The 24772-nt window shown below is 32.5% G+C and overlaps 1 long non-coding RNA gene across 1 annotated transcript; it reads left to right on the forward strand.

Moving 5' to 3' along the window:
- Window positions 1-9200: 9200 nt before the first annotated feature.
- On the forward strand, window positions 9201-10751 carry LOC142615372 (uncharacterized). The gene is made up of 2 exons (XR_012840730.1): window positions 9201-9406; window positions 10461-10751. It is a non-coding gene; the product is annotated as an uncharacterized LOC142615372 (long non-coding RNA).
- Window positions 10752-24772: the final 14021 nt, after the last annotated feature.

A 24772-nucleotide genomic window follows, 5' to 3' on the forward strand; every position in this document is an offset into this window, starting at 1 on the left:
CTTAAGAACAAAAATGAAATCCTAAAAAGATAAAGAGGTAAGTGCATCTTTCAAATCAAAGAAGAATAGAATAGAGAAGCAAAGGGGAAAAGCATATAGGTTCAATAGGGCTTCAATAGGAATGATCCTATTAATTGTTCATTATCATCTTAGGATATTTCATTTTCTTACTTGGAAAATTTATTTTATGCATCAGGCCTAAAAAAGTACGTAGACATCATTCATGAGTACACTTGCCTTTTTTGTGTGTTCATCCATTGCAGCAATACATAGTCATAATCATGAAATGCTTTTGTCAAAAGATTATTATATAGCTGAGGAATTCCAAACCCCACCATATGACAGGTTATCATTTCAATGTTTTGTTTTATTCATTAGCCAAGTAAATTTTTTTATTTTTCTATTTAGAGATCCTTGGATTTGTGATCCAGTTTACCGGAAATTTAATCTTACCTCTACGCAATAGAGAAAGGTTTGAGATTACAGATAATGCTTTGATCATCATAATTTTTTTTTTGATAATTTAATAGTTACAACGAGGGAGGGGGATTTGAAGTTTAAATATCCCAATTGAAAACACTAGGAGATTTGAGCTATCTGACTCCTGACTTGATCATCACATTTTGTTAGTTTACGAATTTTTTCAATGATATAATGCTTTTGCTTTAATTATTTCTCATTTGGTAGAAATTGGTGCTTCAATGTGTATTCATATTTGTTCATGTGACCAGGGACAGAGCCAGAGCTTTGGGTTAAGAGTGGTGGTTTTACTGTTGAGTATGTGCAGCGGTTTCAACGTTTCACTTTGCTACTACTTAGCTACTGAGTTTTTTTTTTTTTTTTTTAAATGTCAGTAAGAACAAAATTATTTTTGTTTATAATTTTTTAAATGACAAGATTGTTTATTTTAAATAAAATTGGTTAATTGAGTTTAATTTTTTTTTAAGTTTTACTATTGGTAATTTTTGTTGTTGAGCTAATTTTTTTGGGCTTGTGTATTTTGTTTTAAATTTTAAATCTATAAATTTTTTTATAGACACTAAAATGAAGAAAATACTAGCACTACAAACTTTTTTTTTTTTTTATAAATTATTGATGTAATAAGTAATTACTAGTAAGTAAAAAAATTATGTGAGTGGTTGGTCCATGTGTGAACCAATAAGAATTTGCTTCCAAAACAGTTTGTAAAAATTTTGTAAAAAATTTTGTCAGTATAGCATTACTCTTAAAAGAATCAATGATATTGTTTAAAGGAAAAAATATAATTTTATAGAACAAAATTGCTAAAATTATTACACATATATAATAATATTATTTTAAAAATATTTAGAAGGGGGGGGGGGGCATTGCCCCAAGCTAGCAACGTCCCTGCATGTGACTTGAACCCATTCTTGAGAATTACTTATTCTTGCTCATGTGATTGCTCTCCCATGTTTAACCAGAGATTTCACGGATGGTTGACAATCATATGGCCTTGAAATGCAAAAGAAAATCCTTTGGGCAAAAAAAGTATTGTATTTTTGGTGTATCTAATGCAAGGATAATACCTTGTGAGAAGTCAATTCATGAGATTTTTTTTTATTTTTTATTCTAATTCATGAGATATTAATATAATAGTTAAGGACACCACCTAATCCAAAAGTTTAAACCATTGAGATTTGGTCCAAGTATGTTATATTAAGCACTAACTCTTGCCATTATTATTTCACGTGAATCATCACTTACAAGTCCAATAGTACCATCATGTATGATAGGATACAATGGAGTATTTGGGGGGGGGGGGGGAGTTCCTTTAGACATATGCACAATTTGACCCTAAAGGGCTCAGCCAAAACCAGATATTGTTCCTTCAGTAACGAACATCCCCATATGCTATTACTGAAATTGTCTACGACTTCAACCATTTTGGTAATAAGATATATCTATGGGAATGCTCGATGGCGATGTCTTTGTTGTACTTAAGGTTTGGCTTCTACTTATTTTGATGGTAACTATGTCAATTACCGAAGATAATCGGATGCCCCTCAACAAGCATGGGGCCTCGTCTCCTTCAGCAAAGAGTAATCTACTAGAATGAGTGAATTTCGGCCGGGAACCTGTCTCATTCTCTTGGTTTGACCATGTTATACCTATTAGAAAAAGATTCAATATCTATTACCCAATTTTGCAAGAGATCCAAGTATTGTAAGAGAGAAAATGCATACATCTAATATATTATCAATACTTACCTCATATATGTGACGTATTTTTATTTTTATTTATGATAATTACACAAATGTATGTAATTTAAAAGGTTTTAGAGCTAAAGGTTGTTTCTAGTGCAAAATGTTCTCATTCCACAATATTAAAAATCTATCACTAAATATAATGCAAAGATAGCATACACACATGATAGATTATGAATCTTGATAGGGTTTTAAAGTTCATTTTCTCTCAACTTAATTCCCATCTTTTAAAATTATATAGATGAATTGAAAAGGTCAAGCCTTGCCCCAAAGGCACTCCCTCTTCTTACAAAGGTGTGTTGATGGTGAAACTATATTTCCAAAATTAGAGGTGTCTACAAGTTGGATCAAGTCGGGTTTGTGTTTAACTTGCACCTGACTAGATCAGATTGGGTGGAGGAAAACTCAACCCTCCATTGACCAATAAGGATCAGTAGATTGGGAACTTCATGGGTGGTGTGCAATTTAGACAATGCCGGTTAACAACAGGGAGAGGCAGAGAAGTGCTTAAAACATCAAAGATTTCATGGAGATCTCACTAAATCTGATAAGATCTCACCAAATTTGGTAAGATATTGCTAGATCTATTGGAGATCTCACCAAATCTGGTAGAGATCTCATCAAATTTGGTAGATCTCCACCAGAATCGACTATTTTTCGTCAAATCTAGTAAGTCAGATTTTGGTGGAGGATAACCACCACTCGATTCACCTATTTTGAATGCAAACAACCTTCATTAACCAACATAATTGTCTGATTTGTCGTTGTTTGTGAACAACCCTATTCAGAACCCACTAATGTGTGTGTGTGTTAAAATTAGAGAGAAAAAAAAGACTTTTAATGTCTAAAAATACCTTCAAAAGATTATGGTAATTCACTAATTCAATCACATCAACATGTATCAGCAACATAAGTACTTTCTCTTTCTTGTTCTTCCATGTCTCTTGAAGATTCTGCTACTTCTTTTGGATGTCCTTGTTCTTCTCTTCTACCACTTCTAACTATATTTGTTTCTCATCTAAAAAATCATTGAGATTATAATCATACAATTCCAAGTTTTGGAAGTTGAAGCCTTTAAATGCACATGATCAAAACAGACTTTTGTTGGATTTATAGGAGGATAAAATAGTTTTCAAGGAAACCAAATTTTATAAAGGCACAAAAATAAAAAACTAAATCTCGGAAAATACAATGTAGAATTTGAAAATTTTTAAAGTAAATATAAGTGTTATATGCATGCATCACATATGACAAGAACAAATGTCATATTCTTATTGGAAGTTAGACACACACACACACACACACACACACACACACACCGAAAGAGGAGAAATAGTGTAATACTGAAGTAATTAGATTCATGAAGGGAAAGAAATCTAGTTCAAAAGTACGGACAAATTTTGGAAACAAACTTGATTGTAGTTTAAGAATAAAATTTCACTCAATTTTTTTTTATTGGAAGTAAATTTTAACAAATCCACCATTAGATTATATTTTTCTTCTTCTTATATTCTTCATTCTTGCGAAATTATAGAAGATTTGATTTCAATAACTATGCCATCAATCAAATGTTTAAATTTTATGTTTTTGTAATTTTAAATTATATATAAAATAATTTTATGGATTGAATGATAAATAAAATCTGATTCACATAAAACATGACATGCGTGTTAAGAATATAAAGAAAATTCAATCCAACAATTAGGATATTTTTTTTAAAAAATTTTAGTAATGTTAAAATATTTAGTAGGTGTTGTAACCTTAGGTATAACAAAGTTTGAAGCCAAAATTTGTCACAAAAACATTTGACAAATAAGTAAGATTTTTAAGATTAGCTTAGTAGGCTCACCCTTCACTTTTTTAAGATTAGATTAGACACCTAGGGTTGTGACTTGAGTAATTGGACTCAATATAATAGAATTATGATTAAAAAAAAATAATTTTTCTCAAAGAACAGTAAATTAAATAAATGATTAGATTCATTATTTCCTATCAACATAAGTTTTAGGGATAATTAGTAATTTATCATAAAACCAGAGTAAGAAGTCTTGAATTTTATTTTTTTCTCCACTCTACCTTCTTTGAAATGTTAAAAATATCAAGTGGTTTAATTCATAACATAAACATTTTAGACAATCAATAATTTATTACAATCTATTTGTGTCTAACCTTTGAGATAATTAGTGATTTATTACAATTTGTGTTTGAGTCAAGTAAATGTGGTGGGTTCTAGTCAGTTTAACTAGTAAAGTCTTTGATTGTTGAATAAGAGATATGGGGTTCAATCTGCGCCTACACCAAAAACTGATTAGTGTCTTGGCCAAATGATAAAAGAGCTATTATTAGAAGTAGACGTCATAGGTTGAAAATCTCTATAAATAAATAATAATAAAAAAGAGTCAATTAAATGTGTAATAGTGACTAATGAAGGATGGATTTCAAAATAAATAACAAATATTAACTTATATTACTACATTTATTTTTACCATCAACATCCTTATATGTAAGCACTCACACTACATTCTATCAATAGTCAACCTTTCACTAAAAAAAAAATTTACTTCCCCACCACTTTATATTATCGATTATTTTAGAAATAATTTTACGTAACGTAGCTACTTATTTAACTATTTGTTCTTTGTGTTGTTGTTGTTTTTTAAATAATTTCTTTAACCCAATTGTATTTTATTCTGTTTTTAAATTATATCATCTAGTATATTTAGTTATTTACATTTTATTGGTGACACGTGCATTCAATAATTTAAATGTGTATAGATTACAAAGAGATAATACATATATTAATATGTATAATATTCATTAATTTAAATGTGAATAGACTACAAAGAGAAAATACATGTATTCTATTTGTCTTTTCCTTTTTTCGTTTTTTGAAAACTTGCAGGACAAGATTGTGACACGGGAGAGAAATTTAACTTTTATTTCTTTTTAGCTTCAATTGTGAACACTTATCTAGTTATATTTTTCCCTCCTTCTTTAAAAAAAATAAATAATAAATGAATAAATCTAGTAATCTTTTTCCTTCCTTCTCAAAAAAAAAAAAATAAATCTAGTTATCTTTTATTTAAGCTTCTTTTCTTAAATCTTTTGGATCTTTTTTTTATTATTTTATTTTATTTTTGTACAAGATAGAAATTTTACTCTAGTCTAATCTAAATGTATATGTGTGTGAAGTGTCCTTCGAGAGTTGAACCCCAACCCTTACTCCCCACACCCCACAAGCACATAGACTTATGGAGTGACCATCGCACCAAGAGTGTGTGATGGTAAATCTTTTGGATCTTATTCTTGGTGTGTATTATGATTTCATTTATAGTTTCTTTTCAATATATAATAACGCTAATCTAATTAATCTTTCTTTTGACATTTTCAATTTAAAATAGGATCTTATCAATTTTAATTTTGAAAAAAATTATTTTCACAAATGGAATTGTAACATGTAAAAATTCTATTTTAAATTGATAAAAATTCTAGTAATAATATTTTATATAAAATTCTCTTCATTTCTATTTAATTATATATATATATATATCAGAAGTTTGGAATTTTGTTTTTTAAAGTTTTTCTAATGTGGACTTTTAAAATTAAGATGCTGGCGTGGCATTTTAAATGTAAAATCAGTTTTTTAATTATTATTAATTAGTCATGTCAGCATCTAACATGTCAATGATGCACTTTGTTTGCCACATAGGTAATTTTCATTACTAAGATGATGGTAGAGACCAAAATGGTAACAATTTTCAATTTTTAGGAACCAATGTAGTTGCCGCCAAAAAGAAGGGACCGGAATGTGAATCGGCCCAAAATGTAAAGACCAAAAGTGTATTTTCGACTTGACTTAATTGTGGTCCGATCATTGTACCAAGTTATAGAGTGTAGACAAACAACCTATATTTTTCTTCTCACTATTATCTAATTCATGTATTCTAATTTATTAGATAAGAACTCTTCTTCTTCTTTTTTTCCTTTTTTTGTTTTTTTTTTTGTTTAAATAGTGATTCTCTCTTTAAAAAAAACAAAGTATTTGTGTACTGTGATGTGTGCAAAGTTAATCCATTTTTTCTGCGCCTCCATTTGAAAATCAAAGAATTGATTTTATACAAATTGAACTATCAAACTCAATATATTATTCTCAATTAAGATCACTGTCAAGGCATTTTTATGAACCATTTAAATTTTTTATCTAAGGGATCAAATCTATGTTTTATCAGTCTATATTATCGTTTTAAACAAAAACTAACTTTTTAGATTAGATAGTTAATATCTTGGACATATTTGTTTTAGATTCTTCTAAGAGAATTGTTGTTTCAATTGTCCTTAATAACAACGTAGGAGGAAAAGTTAATTCAGTCATGAAAATGAAATGAAAAACTAGAGAGAGAGAGAGAGAGAGAGAGAGAGAGAGAGAAAACAAAAAAAGTGATGGTTCAATTGGGTTCAACCCAATGGGCCATGTTGGAACCAATAGGCACTGGCCCGTTATCCTTCCACTGCAAAGAGTGGGAGGTTGTCGCTGCTCTGTGAAACCAGCCTCACGCATTGCCCTCATCTTTAGGAACCACTGAACTCAGAGCTTTAGCTCAATTCCATTGGCTCATCTCTTTGCTTGGAACGGGCGAGCCAAACTGAAACCTCACGGAATCCGACCAACTAGTTTGGACCAAAGTCCCATCACATTTATGCCCCCACTTGGGTTACAAGCTTACATTACTAAGCTCGGCAATATGCAGGTCTTGTTTTGAATCTTATAAACATTTAAGAGATCATTCATTTTGTCAATGTGGGATTGGTATCTAGTAATTGCTTAGCATATTCCAGCAGCATCATAGGGAATTTTCCTCTTTTGTTATTGAAAAAGTGTATTTATTCGTTTGTTAAACTATAATGCATTCAAAGGTTAAGGAAACATTACATTCATCAAAGCTCCCCTACTAGTTATAGCATCTGCACAACAATTTGCCTCCCTATAGCAGTGCCTAATTCTGAGTTTGAGGAAAAAGCCTTAGAAGCATCCTTTATTCATCAATTAGTGTAGTAAATTCATACAGTAGGACTGTTCATGAAGGAGAGACTACAACATTTGCATCAACATCTATTTTTGGAATTTGAATATTCATCAGAGCACATAGAAATTTCCAATTTCTGAAAGCCCCAAAACAATACTCTCCACTTCCTTGAAAAAAAATTGGCTTTAGATCCTCATGTTGATAGATTATATTGTCTCTTAACCATATTATCCAGATTCCAAATAGAAAAAAGAGGGTAAAGACGGTTTAAGACAAATAGAGACTTTATTTAGGGTACCACTATTGAGAAGAGAAAGCTGTACCTTGTAAGTTAGAAAATGGTCGCTCATCCTAAAGTTGATGGGGTTTTATGGAACTATGATATCTTCCCATGACACATTGATTAGGCCACAGAAATCTTTAAATATCTCACTCCATAGGATTAGCCACTTATCTTAAAGCTCAAAACTTCAATAAAATTGACATCATTCCTTGAAAAAAAGAGATGCATTACCTTTTGATTATTATTAATTCCATTGCTACACAAAGGAAATTCTGTAAGCGGGAAACTTGTCTATAGAAAAATGGCTACTCTGCTAGATGAGCAAATTGACTTCCTCATTACTAACCAGTACCATCTATTCTCTTTATTCTCTGCAGATTTTTCAGATTTCAACTTCTAATTATATCTTGTTATTTTGTTAGTGATCTTTTGAAGTAGTGGAATTTATCCTAGTGTGTGTGTGTATTTATACCAAAATTGAAGAAAATAAAAACCTTTAGTTTTATCACCTACAAAAGAATGTCTTCCTGGTAATCAGTCATTTAGTAGAGCGCCAAAAGAAACATAACTTGACCAACAGTTCAACTAAATCGTGTCCTCATCCTTCATGTTATTTTACATATTCTTGCTAAAAGAGTGAGAAAGGCAGTTGGGTTCAATTTAAAGGCTAAACAACACATGAATAAATTGTTTATTTAAAGGAAAATAATGGTCCAGTGGTTCAATACAGAGTGCCATGTTGGGCGGTTATAAGCTTTAGCAAAAGCCCATTGGGTTCTTTCCTTGCCTGGAGCATGCACACCAATGAACTTGTAAGCTTGAGATACGCAATTAAGGTATTTATAAATTATTTTTGTACAAAAGACGATTTAAGCTCTGTGTCTCACTAACATAGTCAGCACTTAACTTATAAATACCAAAGGTAGCATCCTAATATTGGTCACTAGTCAACTAATCCGTTTTTGCCCCCCCCCCCCCCCCCCCCCCAAAAAAAAAAAAAAAAAAAAAAAACCACTAATCAGTTAGGTCCATTTGAAGCCTAATTTGTGCCTAGACAGATATGAGTGTTAAAGTTGGCCTTTGAGTTGAGTGCTAAAATCAATGTGTGGGACTCAGTATGACTAGATCGAAAAAGTGCATCCACTGTCTTTGGAAATTCTTATAAACAAAAGGTTTGTTCTTGATTTTTTTTTTTTTTTGGTGTCTAAGAGTCTTGTTCTCTGTTTTAAGACATGTCCTTTCTCCACCCCCACAAGTATAACTTCTGAGCTTTGTACTTTGAGAAACTCAATATGGATAGAAAAAAATCCTTGAATAGCGAGACTTGGAGTTCCAACAAGTTTAGTTTAACAATATGCTTGATACTATAGCCATATGAATTTGTACAATTTAGCTCACTAATAAAGCAAATGTAGGTTACTTAGCACTGTAGAAATTTTGTAGACAAAAGATGATTTGTAGATGCACAAAGAGTAATAAACCTTTCCAGAATTACATTATTCCCCTGTCACGTCCCTGTCAGAAAAAAAAAAAAAAAATGGGAAAGGTCAAGTTTTAAGCCCTCCCACGTGCCCCCCACCTAACCCCACTACCCATCACTCTCCACCACTCATTTTCTCTTATTTCTTCTCCCTTTTTGGCCGGCTCTCATCTTTCTTTCTCTCTTTCATTTTTCTTTCTTTTCTCTTCACCTAAACATACTCATTCCTCACCTCACCCGCCGGCCTCCTCTCCAAAACACACCATTTCACCATCATTTTTCCGGCAAGATCACCGGAAAAATTCTTAGGAACCCATAAGCATCTTCATCATTTTTTTTGAGGTTCTAGCTAATCTCCTTGGAGCTTGGAGAGTTAGGATTTTGTGGTTGCGGGGTAAGTAGCTTCTTAATGGGATATTTTTAGAAAATTTCCATATTTCACAAACGATGTTTTTGGGTTAAACACATTTTGGAAAATTATATATGGATATATGCTTTCTTAAAATTGTCGCGTTGTGACCCTATTACATATTATTATATATAAAAATGCATCATATTTGGTATTACATTTGGGGAAATGCATGAATTGTTGATATAGAAAAATGAGCATCTTTTATTTAATCTTTGATAAGGAAATTATGGATTCTATGGTATAATAGAAAATTTAAAGATGCTTATCTTGTCTTAGTATTTGAGAAATTGATAGAAAATCTTTGTGGCAAGAATGAAATTGAAAACCTTACAAACTTTGTGGAAGTAGATTATTTAAGGTTTTTCTGAAACTACTTGGATATAAACTATGTGTTTCAAAGTAACGTAACTTGTGAGCATTATATAGTTTTAACACCATGCCATGTGTGATTTCCCGGTGATCACCCGATTTGGTTTTCGTAGTCTTTGTGACAACGGAATCAAATCTAGGTCAGTGCTCTTTTACTTTGGATGACGCGTTCTTCCCTGCTGTCCATGGGGGGAAGAGGTTCCTTAATTGTGTGTGGGTGAGGCTGCTGTCCATGGGGCCAAGAGACCACATGCAAGAGAGGGCCTATTTGATGCGCTCTCTCTGCTGCCCATGGGGGGAGAGAAAAACCTTGAGGGTATGGGTGAGGCCGCTGTCCATGGGGCCAAGAGTCTGCATACCAAAGAGGACAATATCATGCCAGTTGTGAAGGAGTGGATCCCCTGACCGGTATATATGGTAGTGTGGTATATTATTGTGATAATTTGTCTTATATTAGATATTATGGCTTTGAAATTTATATTGTTAGTGCTCACATATTATAGTATATTGTTTCAAGGTAGTTACTTAGAGAAATTTGGTATTTCATTAGTTAACCATTCTTGTCATATTATTATTATTGCAGTTGGAACTTGCATTTCCCCTACCCCCATTAATTATGCTACTTACTGGGCCTAGTCTCATCCCATTATTTTTATAAACTTTTCAGAGTAGGCAACAATATTTTGAGACAGCTGTTGGTGGCTAATAGTAGTTAGACTAACTACTGATAGAGGCTGAACTTTTGTAATGGATTTTATTTGATGATGTACATTTTAGAATAGGCTTGACTCATTCTTTTGTATATTATAGTGGTTGTGACTATGTTTCCCACTGATGGGACAAGCTGTTGAAATGTAATTATTCAGACCTCTATTCTTTTGTGGCCAATGGTCTTTGTAATTAATGCTTAGAGCTCTGACTTACCTTGAGAGTATATTCAATGAAATTATTAAGATAATTTTTGATGTTGATACTTGATAGGATTTATGTGGATTGAATTGTCGAAAAGAAAAAAAAAAAAAAAAAATTTACAGGTACTTGAGATGTCTTTCTCACGCTTTGAACCCTTTGGGATTTGGGGCGTGACATCCCCATTCAATGTACATATCTTATACGTCTTTGGTAGTTTAGCAGGCCATGTACAAGGTTTCACTTGGACTACTAGTATTATATGATGATATCAACTTGTGAGGTTACATTAAACTTGCATTGAATCACGGCCAAAGAAGCATTTACATTATAGTAATCAAAGTTCAATTAAAAAACCATTGCAATTGGAAACCAGACTTCTGTCGATTACTTGCCAGAACACTATGGAGTATAACTTAGATTAATTTGGAACTTAGGGGAATAAATGGCAGTCCTAAAATTGACAATTCTCTTCTGTACAAAATTTTAAAATATCACATTCCTACAAAAATGTCATTTAAATATGATTTTGCCATGCCTAGTATATTCATCTTCATCTTCTCTTAGGAATGATCCTATTTATTTATTTATGAAAAATAATATATCAAAGAGAAACAAGAGAGGGCCCTTAAGCCATTTCCAACTTGAGGGACAAGCACCCAAGAAGGAAGAGAGGAGATGGAGATAGGCCCATCTCAATTACAACGGCCACCTAATAGGCCACATTGTTAGACAAAAAATTTACAATCTTAGAAACAAAAATGAAATCCCAAAAAGATAAAGGGGTAAGAGTTGCTTTCAAATTAGAGAAGAATAGAACAGAGAAGCAAGGGAATAAAGCATATAAGTTTAATAGGGCTTCAATAGGAATGATCCTATTAATTTTTCGTCGTCATCTTAGGATATTTCATTTTCTTACTTGGAAAATCTCACTTGTTTTATACATTAGGCCTGAAAAAGTATGTAGACATCATTCATGGGTAAACTTGCCTTTTTGTGTGTTTATCCATTGCAGCAATATATAGTCGTAATCATGAAAGGCTTTTGTCAAAAGATTATTTGATAGTTGAGGTAGGCCTACCCGCACCATATGACTGGTTATCATTTCAATGTTTTGCTCTATTCATTAGCCAAATAATTTTTTTTTTTTTCGTTTTTCTATTTAGGGATCCTTGGATTTGTGATCCAGTTTACCTAAAAGTTAATCTTACCCCTACACAATAGAGAAAGGTTTGAATTTACAGACCATGCTTTGATCGTCATAATTCTTTTTCGATAATTCAATATTTACAATGAGAAATAAGGATTTAGACCTTAAATTTCTCAACTGAAAACACCAGGAGATTTGAGCTATCCTACTCTTGATTTGATCATCACATTTTGTTAGTTTACGAATTTAGTTATTGATATGATGCTTTTGCTTTAAGTTGTTCTCATTTGGGAGAAATTGGTGCTTCAATTTGTATTCATTGTTGTTCATGTGACTTGAACCCATTCTTGAGAATTATTCAATCTTGCTCTTGTGATTGCTCTCCCATGTTTAACCAGAAATTTCACAGATCCTTGACAATTATATGGCCTCTAAATGCAAAAGAAAATCCTTGGGGTAAAAACAGGATTGTATTTTTGGTGTATCTATTGCAGAGAGAATACTTTGTGAGAAGTTAACTCATGAGTTATTAATATAACAATTAAGGACACCACCTAATCCAAAAGTTTAAACCAATGAGATTTGCTCCAATTATGTTATATTAACCACTAACTCTTGTCATTATTATTTCACATGAATCATCACTTACAAGTATAAATCCAACAGTACCATCGTGGATGATAGGATACAATGAAGTATGATTTTTTTTTTTTCTTTTTTTTTGGGTTCCTTTAGACATATGCACAATTTGACAGTAAAGGGATAGGCCAAAACTGGATATTGATCCTTCAATAACGTACATTCCTAGTAGCTATTTCCAAAATTGTCTCCACAACTTCAACCACTTTGGTAATTAATGATATTGATGGGAAAGCTCGATGGTCATGGCTTTGTTGTACTTGTGGTTTGGCTTCAGCTTCTTTTGATGGTAACTAAGTCAATTACTAAAAGACATGGCAAATGCCTCTCAACAAGTGTGGGATTTGTTGTACTTGCGGTTTGGCTTCAACTTCTTTTGATGGTAACTAAGTCAATTACAAAAAGACATGGCAAATGCCCCTCAAAAAGTGTGGAGCTTCATCTCCTTTTAGAAATAGTAATCTACTAGCATGACTGTATTTTGGTTGGGAACCTGCCTCATTCTCTTGGTTTGAATATGTTATACCTATTAAAAAAAGATTCAATATCTATTACCCAGTTTTGCAAGAGATCTAAGTATTGTAGGAGAGAAAATGCATATATCTTATATATTATCAATCAACACAAATCGATACTTATCTCATATATGTGGCATTTTTTTTTTTTTGAATTTATGATAATTACATGGATGTGTGTAATTCAAAAGGTTTTAGAGTTAAATGTTGTTTCTAGTGCAAAATGTTCTTGTCCCACAATTTAAAAATCTATTACTAAAAGTAATTCAAAGATAGCGTACAAATATGATAGGTTATGAATCTTGTTAAAGTTTTAAGGTTCACTTTCACTTAACTTAATTCCCATCTTTTGAAATTATAGATGAATTGAAAAGGTCGAGCCTTGGCATGGCACTTCCTCTTCTCACAAGGGTGGGTTGATGGTGAGACCATATGTTCAAAATTAGAGGTGTCTACAAGTTTGATCATGTCGGGTTTGTGTTCAACCTACACCCAACTTGATTAGATTGGGTGGAAGACAACTCCACCCACCATCAACCAATAAGGATCGGTGGATCGAGAACTTCACGGCTGGTGTGCAGTTTAGTCAACGCCAGCTAACGACAGAGAGAGGTGGAGAAGTGCTTCGAACAGCAAAGATTTAGTAAAGATCTCACCAATTTTAATAATATTTTGATAGATCTGGCAAAGATCTCACCAAATTTAGTAAGATCTTGCCAGATCTAGCAGTGATCTCATCAAATTTGGTAGATCTATGCCAAATTTGACTATTTTTCTTTGAATTTGGTAAGTTGGATTTCGATGGAGGACAACCACCACTTGATTCACTTGTTTTGAAGGTGAACACCAGTCGTCAACCATCGAAATTTTTGAATTAGTCATGGGTGGAGTGGGTTTGTGGACAACCCTATTCAAAACCCACTTGTTTATTTGTGTCAAAATTGGGAAAAAAAAATAAAATGTCTAAAAATACATTCACAAGATTCTGGTAATTCACTAATCCGATCACATCAACATGTATCAGTTACATAAGTACTTTCTCTTTCTTGTTCTGCCATGTCTCTTGAAGATTCTACTACTTCTTTTGGCCCACTGGTCTCCACTTCTACCACTTCCAACTGTAAGTGTTTCTCATCTAAAACATGATTGAGATTATAATCATACTATTCCAAGTTTTAGTAGTTGAAGCCTTCAAATGCACGTGATCAAAAGAGACTTTTGTTGGATTTATAGGAGGATGATATAGTTCTTAAGGAAACCAAATTCTTTAAAGGACCAGAAAAAAAAAAAAAAAAAAAAAAAAAAAAAAAAAAAAAAAAAAAAAATCTAAATCTCGGAAAAAAGGCGTAGAATCTGAAATTTTTTTGAAGTAAATATAATTGTCATATTCATGCATTACATATGACAAGAACAAATGTCATATTCTTATTGGTAGTTGGAGTCTAAGGTTGCAAGTTTTTTTGGAGGCCAAACTTAGTCCTTATGCTTGTGCGTTTAAAGGTTTTTTATTTATTTATTTATTTTTAAATACAACATGTTAAAGTCATAACTCATAACTGCAAATAATGTGTCCTTTTATGGAAATTGAATGTGATTTTCTGTAGGGATTAACTTGTTCTAATTGATTTAAGTTTTTGAAAATTTTGTTCTATGTGGTCCTTTTGTTTTTGTTTTGGAGAAGTGGTTAGACTTCTTTATATGATGTTTTCTCTTTTTTACTAGAATTAATTAAAGTCAATTGTTCTATTTTTTTGGTAGCTTGCAAATCATCCCTATATCCCTTTATTTGATCACTACCTAGGAAGCACAACCACTTCATATGGGGTGCTGGATCCATGTTTGACATATGATATGTTTGTGGCGTGTTCTTTCCTCTTCTCTTTTTTTGAGAAATTGCGGGGCAAGACTGTAACTCGGGAGGGAAACTTACCTTTTATTTCTTTTTAGCATCAAGTGTGAACACTTATCTAGTTATCTTTTTCCTTCTCAAAAAAAAAAAATACTAGTTATCTTTTATTTAATCTTCTTTTGTTTAATCTTTTGGATCTTATTCTTGGTGTGTATTCTAATTTCTAATTTTCAATTTTAGGAACCAACGTAGTTGCTCCCAAAAAGTAGGAACCAGAATGAGAATCTACCCTAATTGTTGAGACCAAAAGTGTACTTTCATCTTGACTTAATTGTGGCCCGATTATTGTACCAAGTTATAGAGTGTAGATAAACACCCTATATTTTTCTTGTCACTATTATCTAATTCATGTTTTCTATATTATTAGATAATGTTAAGTTATGATTTTTTACATAACATCTATGTTTGCTTTATTCCATGGCAAGAAGTGTTGTAATTTCATTAGTTTATTTCCTTGTATTTTGTCTGATTTATTTTTTATTGGGTTTAGTATTAAATTGGTAAACTACACAACTTGCTCACAACTGATTCGCGAGTGGACAACCCACGAAAAGTCATGTGAGAAGCACATAGTGGAAGCTAAACAGTCTTTTGTCAGGTTATATTTCACGAGTCATTTCGTAACTTGGCCAAGTTGCGAGTGACCTACGAAACTCTCTACCTAGATGATTTTAAGTGTGATTATACCCTTCACCCATACTATATGTACCTCATTACCCACAAAATTTTATGGACGCTATTCAAAAGAAAACCCTAAAAAGGTTTCTACAACACACCACCTTATTAGAAAGAGTTACACATTCTCAAGTGAGAAATCTTTGTAGTCTCTTCTCCTTCTCTCTCCTATTGTTATACCTTGAGAGGATATTTGTACCCAAACACAACCTACACCTATTTAAAGTGTAGAGAGTGTTTTGGAGCTTGGGAAGTATCAGGTATTTGCCAAAATAAGCTGGTGAAGCTTGGCGGTGCAATTGGGTGGTGTTGCGGGATCTAGGAAGCTAGTAAAGACAAGACTCTGAGAAGTCCGTTAGTAGCAAAAGCTTGGAGAGCTCAAGTACTTTGGGTAGATTTGGTTTGGAGGATCTTTTCGGTATCCTTGTACTCCAACTTATTTACTAATGGATCATTTTGACTTGGAGGGTCGTAGAGAAGTTTTTTGCCGGGTTCTTCGGTTTCCTCTTCGATAACACAGCCATGTTATCTTGGGTTTGCTATTCTTTTACCAATTGCCCTTCCCATTTTAGCATTGCACTTATTTGTTCATCCATGCAATTGTTGAGTGCTTTAATTTATTAATTTGCTAATCACATATATTCCGCATCAAGTGTAGTTAGATTAAAATTAATCAAGTAGTAATTAAGAATTAGACAAGCTCTAGCATTTGTAATATTGAGCTTTCAGATAAGAACTCCTCTTTTTTCTTTTTTTTTTAAGCAGTAGTGAATTGTGATTTTTGTAAAGTTAATCCAGTTTTTCTGCGCCTCCATGACCCTAACAATATATATAATTTTATATCAGAAGTTCAGAATTTTTTTTTCTGATGTTGATTTTAAAAATTAAAATGCTGACGTGGCATTTTTAAATGCAAAATCAATTGTTTAATTATTATTTTATTAGCTACTTTGCATATAACATTCCAATGATTCATTCCTTCCACCACATAGGTAATTTTGTTTACTTAGATGTTGGTAGGGTCCAAAATGGAAACAATTTTCGATTTTTGGGAACCAACGTAGGTGCTCCTAAAATGTTGGGATCAAAATGAGAATCGGCCTAAAATGTAGAGACCTAAAGTGTATTTTCGGCTTGACTTAATTGTGATTCGTGCAAGGTTAATCCGGTTTTTTTGTGCCTCCATTTGAAAGTCAAAGAATTGATTTTATGCAAATTTAACTAACATAACTCAAGTATATTATTCTTAATTAACATCACTGTCAAGGCATTTTTTATGAACCACTTAAATTTTATATCTAAGGGCTCAAATCCAAGTTTTATCAATCTATATTATCATTATAAACAAAAATCAACTTTTTAGATTAGATAGCCCATATCTTGGACATGTTTGTTTTAGATTCTTCTAAGAGAAATATTGTGTTCAACCCAGAAAAACTAGAGACAAAAACAAAAGAAAAAAAGTGATGGTTCAGTTGGGTTCAAGCCAGTGGGCCATGTTGGATCCAATCGGCACTGGCCCATTATCCTTCCACTGCAAAGAGTGGGAGGTTGTCGCTACTCTGTGAAACCAACCTCACGCATTGCCCTCATCTTTAGGAACCACTAAACCCAGAGCCTTAGCTCAAGTCCATTGGCTCATCTCTTCGCTTGGAACAGGCAGGCCAAATTGAAAGCCTTACTAAAAACCGACCAACTAGTTTGGACCAATGTCCCATCACATTTATGCCCCACTTGGGTTATATGCCCATATTACTGAGCTCGGCAATATGCAGGCCTTGTTTGGAATCTTATAAACATTTAAGAGATCATTCATTTTGTCAATGTGGGATTGGTATCTAGCAATTGCTTAGCATATTCCAGCAATGCCATAGGGAATTTTCATCTTATGTTATTGAAAAAGTGTATTTATTTGTTTATTAAACTGTAATGCATTCAAAGGTTAGGGAACAGGAATAGTTTTTGATAAATGGTCACTAAGCAAACCAATATTGTCTACAATTTAAAAAAAACATAACATCATATGGAAGGTAGTTAAAAATAAGGAAACATTACATTCATCAAAGCTCCCCTCCTAGCTGTAACGTATAGCATCTGTACAACAATTTGCTTCCCTATAGCAGTGCCTAATTCTGACTTTGAGGAAAATGCCTTAGAAGCTTCCTTTATTCATTAATCAATGTAGTAAATTCATCATTAGTTACAGTAGGACTGCTAATGAAGGAGACTACAACATTTGCATCAAGTTCTATTTTTAAAATTGAATATTCATCAGAGCACATAGAAATTTCCAATTTGTTAAAACCCTAAAACAAGACTTTCCACTTCCTTAAAAAAAAAATTGGCTTTAGATCCTCATATTGATAGATTATATTTTCTCTTAACTATGGTATCCAGATTCCAAATAGATAAAAAAAGAGAGGGTAATGTTGGTTTAAGACAAATAGAGATTTTATTTAGGGTACCACTATTGAAATGAGAGCTGTACCTTGTAAGTTAAAAAATGGTCACTCGTCCTAAAGCTGATGGGGTTTTATAGAACTATGATATCTTACCGTGACACATTCATTAGGCCATGAAAATCTTTAAACATCTCACTCCATAGGATTAGCCACTTATCTAAAAGCTCTAAACTTCAATAAAATTGAGATCCTTCTTTGAAAACATATATATATATATATATATATATATATATATATATATATATATTATACCAAAATTCATAAGTTGAAACTTTGTCGTATCTATTTAAAAAAAAAAATTAGATGTTACTTGTTATCTAAAAAATTCTAGAAATACTGATCTAATGAATTTCCCAAAATGAACTATGTATATAAAACAAACATGTCCAAGATATGAACTATCCAAAATACATCATACATACATACATACATACATATAAAAAGGGCTCAGTTAATGTGTGCCCTAAGTCATCTATTTTTTAAAACATTTTATGAAAAATTGAAAAAGTTAACTCTTTCAATTCTTGATAAAACTTTATAGCACACGTTAGTAAAATCCATTATTATATTGGTTTTTGATAGACATCTGCTTTCATTAATGCATTTTTTCAAATCTGCTTCTTACAAATACTCCACTATTATAACCAATGGCTCCCCCCAACATTATGGTCCCAGCAGTGTCTCCTGGACGACATCATATTCAATATCTTAACTCGGCTACCAGTGAAATTCTTAATCCATATCAGGTTCCTTTTAAAGTCTTGGTATTCAAAGATCACCAACCCCAATTTCATAACACAACACTTCAACCATAACCTCAACAAAGCCAAATCCAGTTCATTATTATCCAATAGTAATGACAAATTATGACAATAACGTGAACAATAGTTATCTGCTATGTAAGACAACTGGGGTGGAACCGTGGAAGACTTGGTTACGGTTGTTTGCAATAGCAGCTTGATTACATGTGTGTTTAGCAGTTAATATGTTTCTCAAATAAATAAAAAAATTATAGTGAAAGTGATAGGAAAAGAGTTAAGAGGCGAGTTTCTTTAATGAGTTTTGAACGGTGATTTTATTTTTACTTGATATTTATGACATGTACTAATCTGAATTTATTCATTTGTACTAATATTTTCTTTTTCTCCCATTTAGTTAGTCTTCGTGAACAAATAACAGAAAAATAGACGTCCTTTCATTCTCTGCATTACTGTTTTTTTTCCTTCCCAGCAGTTTCTTCTGTAGATTGTGTGTCCCATTCATCTATTAAATCTCCCCGCAGTATAGCATCACCAAAATTCCCAGAGAAAAGAGGTATACCCTGCAGATACTTAACAATTTGCGTCGTTGTAGGGCATTTCCTTTCGTGTAAGTCCGCACACTGCCAGCTTGGTAACTGCCACTCCATCATGAACATCAAAATCTGGTGCACTGTCAAAGGTCTTATACACAAGTAAACAGCCAACTGGTTGTAAGCTAGAATTTAACTTCTGCTTGAACCGTCTCTGTGTCCATCCTGCGAAATTCATTAGCAGCTTGGCACTTGGATTGATCAAATGCAAATTTAGCAATGAGCCCTATAAGTACAATACCAAATTAAAAGACATCTGCTCTCTTCACCCAAAAACGTATTATAGAAAAAATTTGTAAGAACAACCGATCAGGAAAAAGAGAAGGAAAAGAAAAATTTGTGTGGAATAACCATAGGGAAAAAAAGAGTACGTGAAGTAAAACTGCAATTCCAAAAGACTCTTGCATCCAAGCAACTCCACTACAGTAAACACAGAATTGTTAACATTGCAAGCATTGACCCAAAAATTACAGTGACCACGAGTAACACGAACATTAGCACAACTAAGAGATCCAAGGCCTATAAATTCACTAAAATATCACCACAAGCATTCACAATAGTATTTTTCACACATTTATCAATAGCTTCAAGAGGAATGGAAAATTTTAAAGCAATACCTGAATAAGGGCAGCTAGTTGAAACAAATAACACTTGTTTATGTAAAACAATTATAGCTTAGACTAGAGAAGCAGAACAGAAAGCCTTAGGTAAATTTCTTACAACTTTGCAACTCACTACCCATATGTTTCTAATTCATGGCCTACCACTTATGTGTTGGGCTTTGTGAAGCCTAGTTGTATTTGATCCGGTTGACAACCCGATCTGACCAAAATAATGTTACGTGGTTTTTTAATGGGAGATTTTCTAAGGCTTAGTCCATGGATCGGAGGCTTGGGCCGACAGGCCTAAGCTGGAGCACAAGGGTTTTTTGGTGATTAGGGTTTTTTTTTTTTTTTTTTTGGTGTGGTTTTGTGAGAGAGAAAAAGATTATCGCCGCACTTTGTATTTTTCCCTAATAATATTGAAATTTTTGCAACTCTATGGACATAGGCAAATTGTTGAACCACGTTTTTATGATGAACTCATTACTAACAAAGTTTTGTAATAAATATGCTATAATATATGTCTAATATTTTCCAAAAACAAATTTACGTAAAACATTACAACAATATCCGTGCATCGCATGGAAAACTTACTAGTAATTATAAAAGGGAGAAGTTTAAGGTTTTAAAGATCGGGCTGAGATTGAACTAAGGTCATATCGTGATGATGTCATAAATAACTTAAGAATTATTTAAAAAAATAAATATATTAAATTAGTAAAAAAAATAAAAACTGACTAAAATAATTCAAATAAATATAAATATCTATATTTCAAATATATTTTTCATATCATAACATTCACAAGAGAAATAAGTAATATTAAATCATAATCAAACATAAATAAATATTGAGTTTCTCAATCAATGAATATATATATATATATATATATATATGAAATTAATATACTTAAACCTTTTGTTAGAGTTCAATATTCTATGCAAGTCTTTATCTAAATCATGTTTACTTTTTTATTATTCCCAACCCCATTTAGTATTTATGAAAAAAAAAAAATACAAAAACCGAAAGAGGGGTCAACATTGGTTTGTCCAGCCATTAAAAAGATAAAGTACAAACACAAGCCCAAGCCAATTTAAGAAAGAAATAAGTGGTTAAAGGCTTGCAAGTATTTTGTACACTATAAAGTGGATGACAGCTAAGCTTTCCTAAGCATTAGTTTGTCTGTCTATCGTCTGCAACAATGTGGCCTTCATTGTGACAATCAATTAAAGAAAACCTGTAGAAATGGCGAAAATGCAGTGAGAGCGAAGGAGATAGAGACAAAGAAGAAGAATAAGAAGGAATTGCAATGCAATCTCATGGTTTGACAGTATCTCGTGGTTTTTTGAAGTTAGGGGTGTCAATTCGGGTTAGCGTGTTGGGTTCGTGGCATGTCAAGGTAGGGGTATTCAACTAAGTGGCTCAACCCGAACCCGACCCATTTAATAATCGTGTCATGATCTTTCAACCCTAACCTGACCTATTAATAAAGCGGGTTGACCTGACCCAACCCACTTGACACGCTTAATAAATGGGTCGTATTGGGTTGACACGAATATAATACAACCCATTTCAACCTGTATAATATTAATTATAACATCCATATGAAAATATTTTTTTTTACATCCTAAAAATAATGTATACGCTTCAAGTTTTCAACCCACATTCAAATAATATAGTTTAAGAAAAACATAACATTTATCTAGAAATAAGTTCTTTACACCCCAAAAGAAGTGCATACACTTCTACCCAAATTTAAAATAACATAGTTCAACAAAAATTTAATATCCTCAGGGTTTGTAAAGTTTCAATTTTCAATTATACCTCTTGTAAGTTTTTGAATATAATTACTCACTTTTCTTTTTAAATTTAAAATATAGTTTGGATATAAAAGGTATTTGACAAATATAAAATAAAATGAATATTTATTTGTTATACTACTTAAACGAGTTATGTTAAATAAGTCATTTTGGGTTGGCACAAATAAATTGGCGTGTTTATTGCGGGTTACGCAGGTTGACCTACTTATATATAACACGTTTTTTATTGTGTCTCTTTCAGGTTGACCCGCATTTATGACCCAAACTCGCTAAGGCCCAACCCTAACCCGCAAAAACCAATGTCAGGCTCGTGTCATGTTCACGAGTTGGGTCGAATATTGACACCCCTAGTTGAAGCTTCAACAATGGTTGTAAGTACCAAAAAAAAAAACTCTAATCTAAACTTGTGATAGGGCAGTTTCACTGATTTTCTTGCATAAGGTTGTTTTATGGGTTAAAAGAATCATTTTGATGAATGGTTCATAGTTAACTCGGTCGGACCGTGCGATCCAGTCCAGGTTTCAAAACTATGTTTACAAATTGTTCAAGCACTTCTTTAACATTGACAACGTTTTGGATTGGAGGTTGAAGGGCTTTGATTCCAAAAGCATTTGTTTTTTGTTTTTGTTTTGGTCTGTTTGTTTTGCTGAGAACCCCACAACAAATATCCATCGCTTCAAATCTGATAATTTAGTGGGGGCTCCTTGGTGGAAAGGATTGGATTCCGCATTGGCATAGGTTAGGCTAATAGGCTCTTTATCTATGGAGGAAGAGAGATTGTAGATATATATAGAAAATAAATAAATAAATAAAGCAGTGGATGTTCTATTTCCAATAGGCAACAGTTGAACATTTTGAAAAACCTTTTGATCGAGAATAAGAAGAATCACCACTAATCAAGACAAATTTGAAGAAGGTCTAAATTCATGCTCAATTAGTTGAAAGAATAGCAAGATATTAATTACAAAAGGAATGAATAAATGGAGAATGTGTACCTAATATGGCAATTGTACAGGTATGAAGGAGTGGTTTAGTTAAATGAGGAGAGGAAGAGAACAAGGAGGGAAGAGAGAGAGTTTGGCATTAGAAAGCTAGAGCTAAAGTTGTGAAGTTTTGTAAGCAATATTAAATGCTACGTTTTAGCTTTTAGTATTATATAGATTTAAACATAATTCATCATAATATAATGATAGAGATGCTATCTCTTTTTACTCCCCCAAAGAAAAGTATGGTATTACATTTAACTAATAAAATAACAGATACAACAATTTAATAAAACCTGCAATGCAACTGACATAACAAATTTCATAACTTTTTTTTGACAACTTGATGTGATGGCAGATTATGATCTGCAATCAGTGTGGCCGATACCGTACCGGTACCGGCCGTACCGGCCAGTGCACCAGTACCGGTACACTTCTATATTGTAACGGAAAAAATACTGGCCGTACCGGCCGCGTACCGGCCATACCGGCCAATTTCGGGCAATACCGGGCGTACCAGGCGGTACAAAAAAAAAAGGTTTTTTTTTTTTTTTTATAGTTTTGTAATTTTTGAATTTTTGTAAAAGCATAATGGTAACTTATTTACATTAACTTCTTAGTATTATTTGTTTTCTTAGTATGCAATGAACAACTAAGCTTTCTATTTTTTATATTGTGTTTTTTTTTTCTTTTATTTGATACTAAAGTCTAAAATTATGAATAATTTATTCTGAATTGAGGTAATGTTTTATAATAAACTTTTATATTTACTATAATAAGTAAAATATTATATGTTTACAAATATGGTTCTAGAGATTTTGGTGTGTGTGTGTGTGTGTGTGTGTGTGTGTGTGTATATATATATAATAGCGGTAAACCCGAAACGGTAGATCGGTATTGACCGGTATCCGAAATATATCGTACCGGTGGCCAAACCGGTACAGCCTCCAGTACGATATTGACTTCCTTGTCTGCAATATATCATTTGACATCATGTTTTCTGCTACCTCAACAATAGTAAAATACTAAAATTTGTTCTATAAAAATTGTCCGTGCCTTAATAAATAAATAAAAAATTTAACCAAAGAAAGGAGTATGTACCATGCTTGTGCTAGTATATTCCACTGATTTACTAAATTGTGAAATGTCATTTTCCATGATTCACATGTCTACATAAAGAAGAGTTTGGACAAGATGAAGTGGCCCACAGTCCCATTGTTGTTTTAAAAAAAGGTCAAAATGTAAAAAGATGTTCGAGTTTCAGTCAGTTCCAAACTTACCTCTATAGCCTATAATATTCATTTTTTTATTTTTGATCTTTAATGTTTAAGAATTTCCAAAACATTATTCATTCTATCTTAATTTAAGTTAACTCAACTGATAAAGTGTCTGATGGTTATATAAGAGATCTAGGGTTTAATCCTCGCTTACATCAAAAACTGATTGGTGCCTTAGTCTGATGATAAAGAGCTATCATCAGGAGCAGACGTCATAGTTTGAAACTCTCTTTAAAAAAAAAAAAAAAAAAAAAAAAAAAAAAAAAAGTTAACCATAACTGATGAAAAATGGTCTATTGGTGTACTTGATGAACAATAAATTGCTTGATTTAAGTCAGGTTTTTAATTGGCAAAAACATATACCCATATGGCTTTGTAACATATGAGCTCTCCTATACCGAAGGTGTAGGTTACCACTTTTAATTTTCTTTATAATACACTATACAATTTCTGCTACAAAAGCAGATACTCAAAGATAATAAAAAATATGTCCAGAACCAGAATACATTTATTGCCAATTTGACCAGCATATCTTAAATATTTCCGGTAGCTTAACAGGCCATATATGAGCTTTTATTTAGACTACTAGTGTTATATTAAGGCGGATAGGTATTTAATAATATATGTATGAATGTAATGGTTGTGTTTGTGTTTGTGTGGTTTTGAAAGCAAGTGATCACGGTGCACTC

This window comes from Castanea sativa, chromosome 11 (assembly GCF_040712315.1).
Source record: "Castanea sativa cultivar Marrone di Chiusa Pesio chromosome 11, ASM4071231v1".
NCBI lineage: Eukaryota > Viridiplantae > Streptophyta > Magnoliopsida > Fagales > Fagaceae > Castanea > Castanea sativa.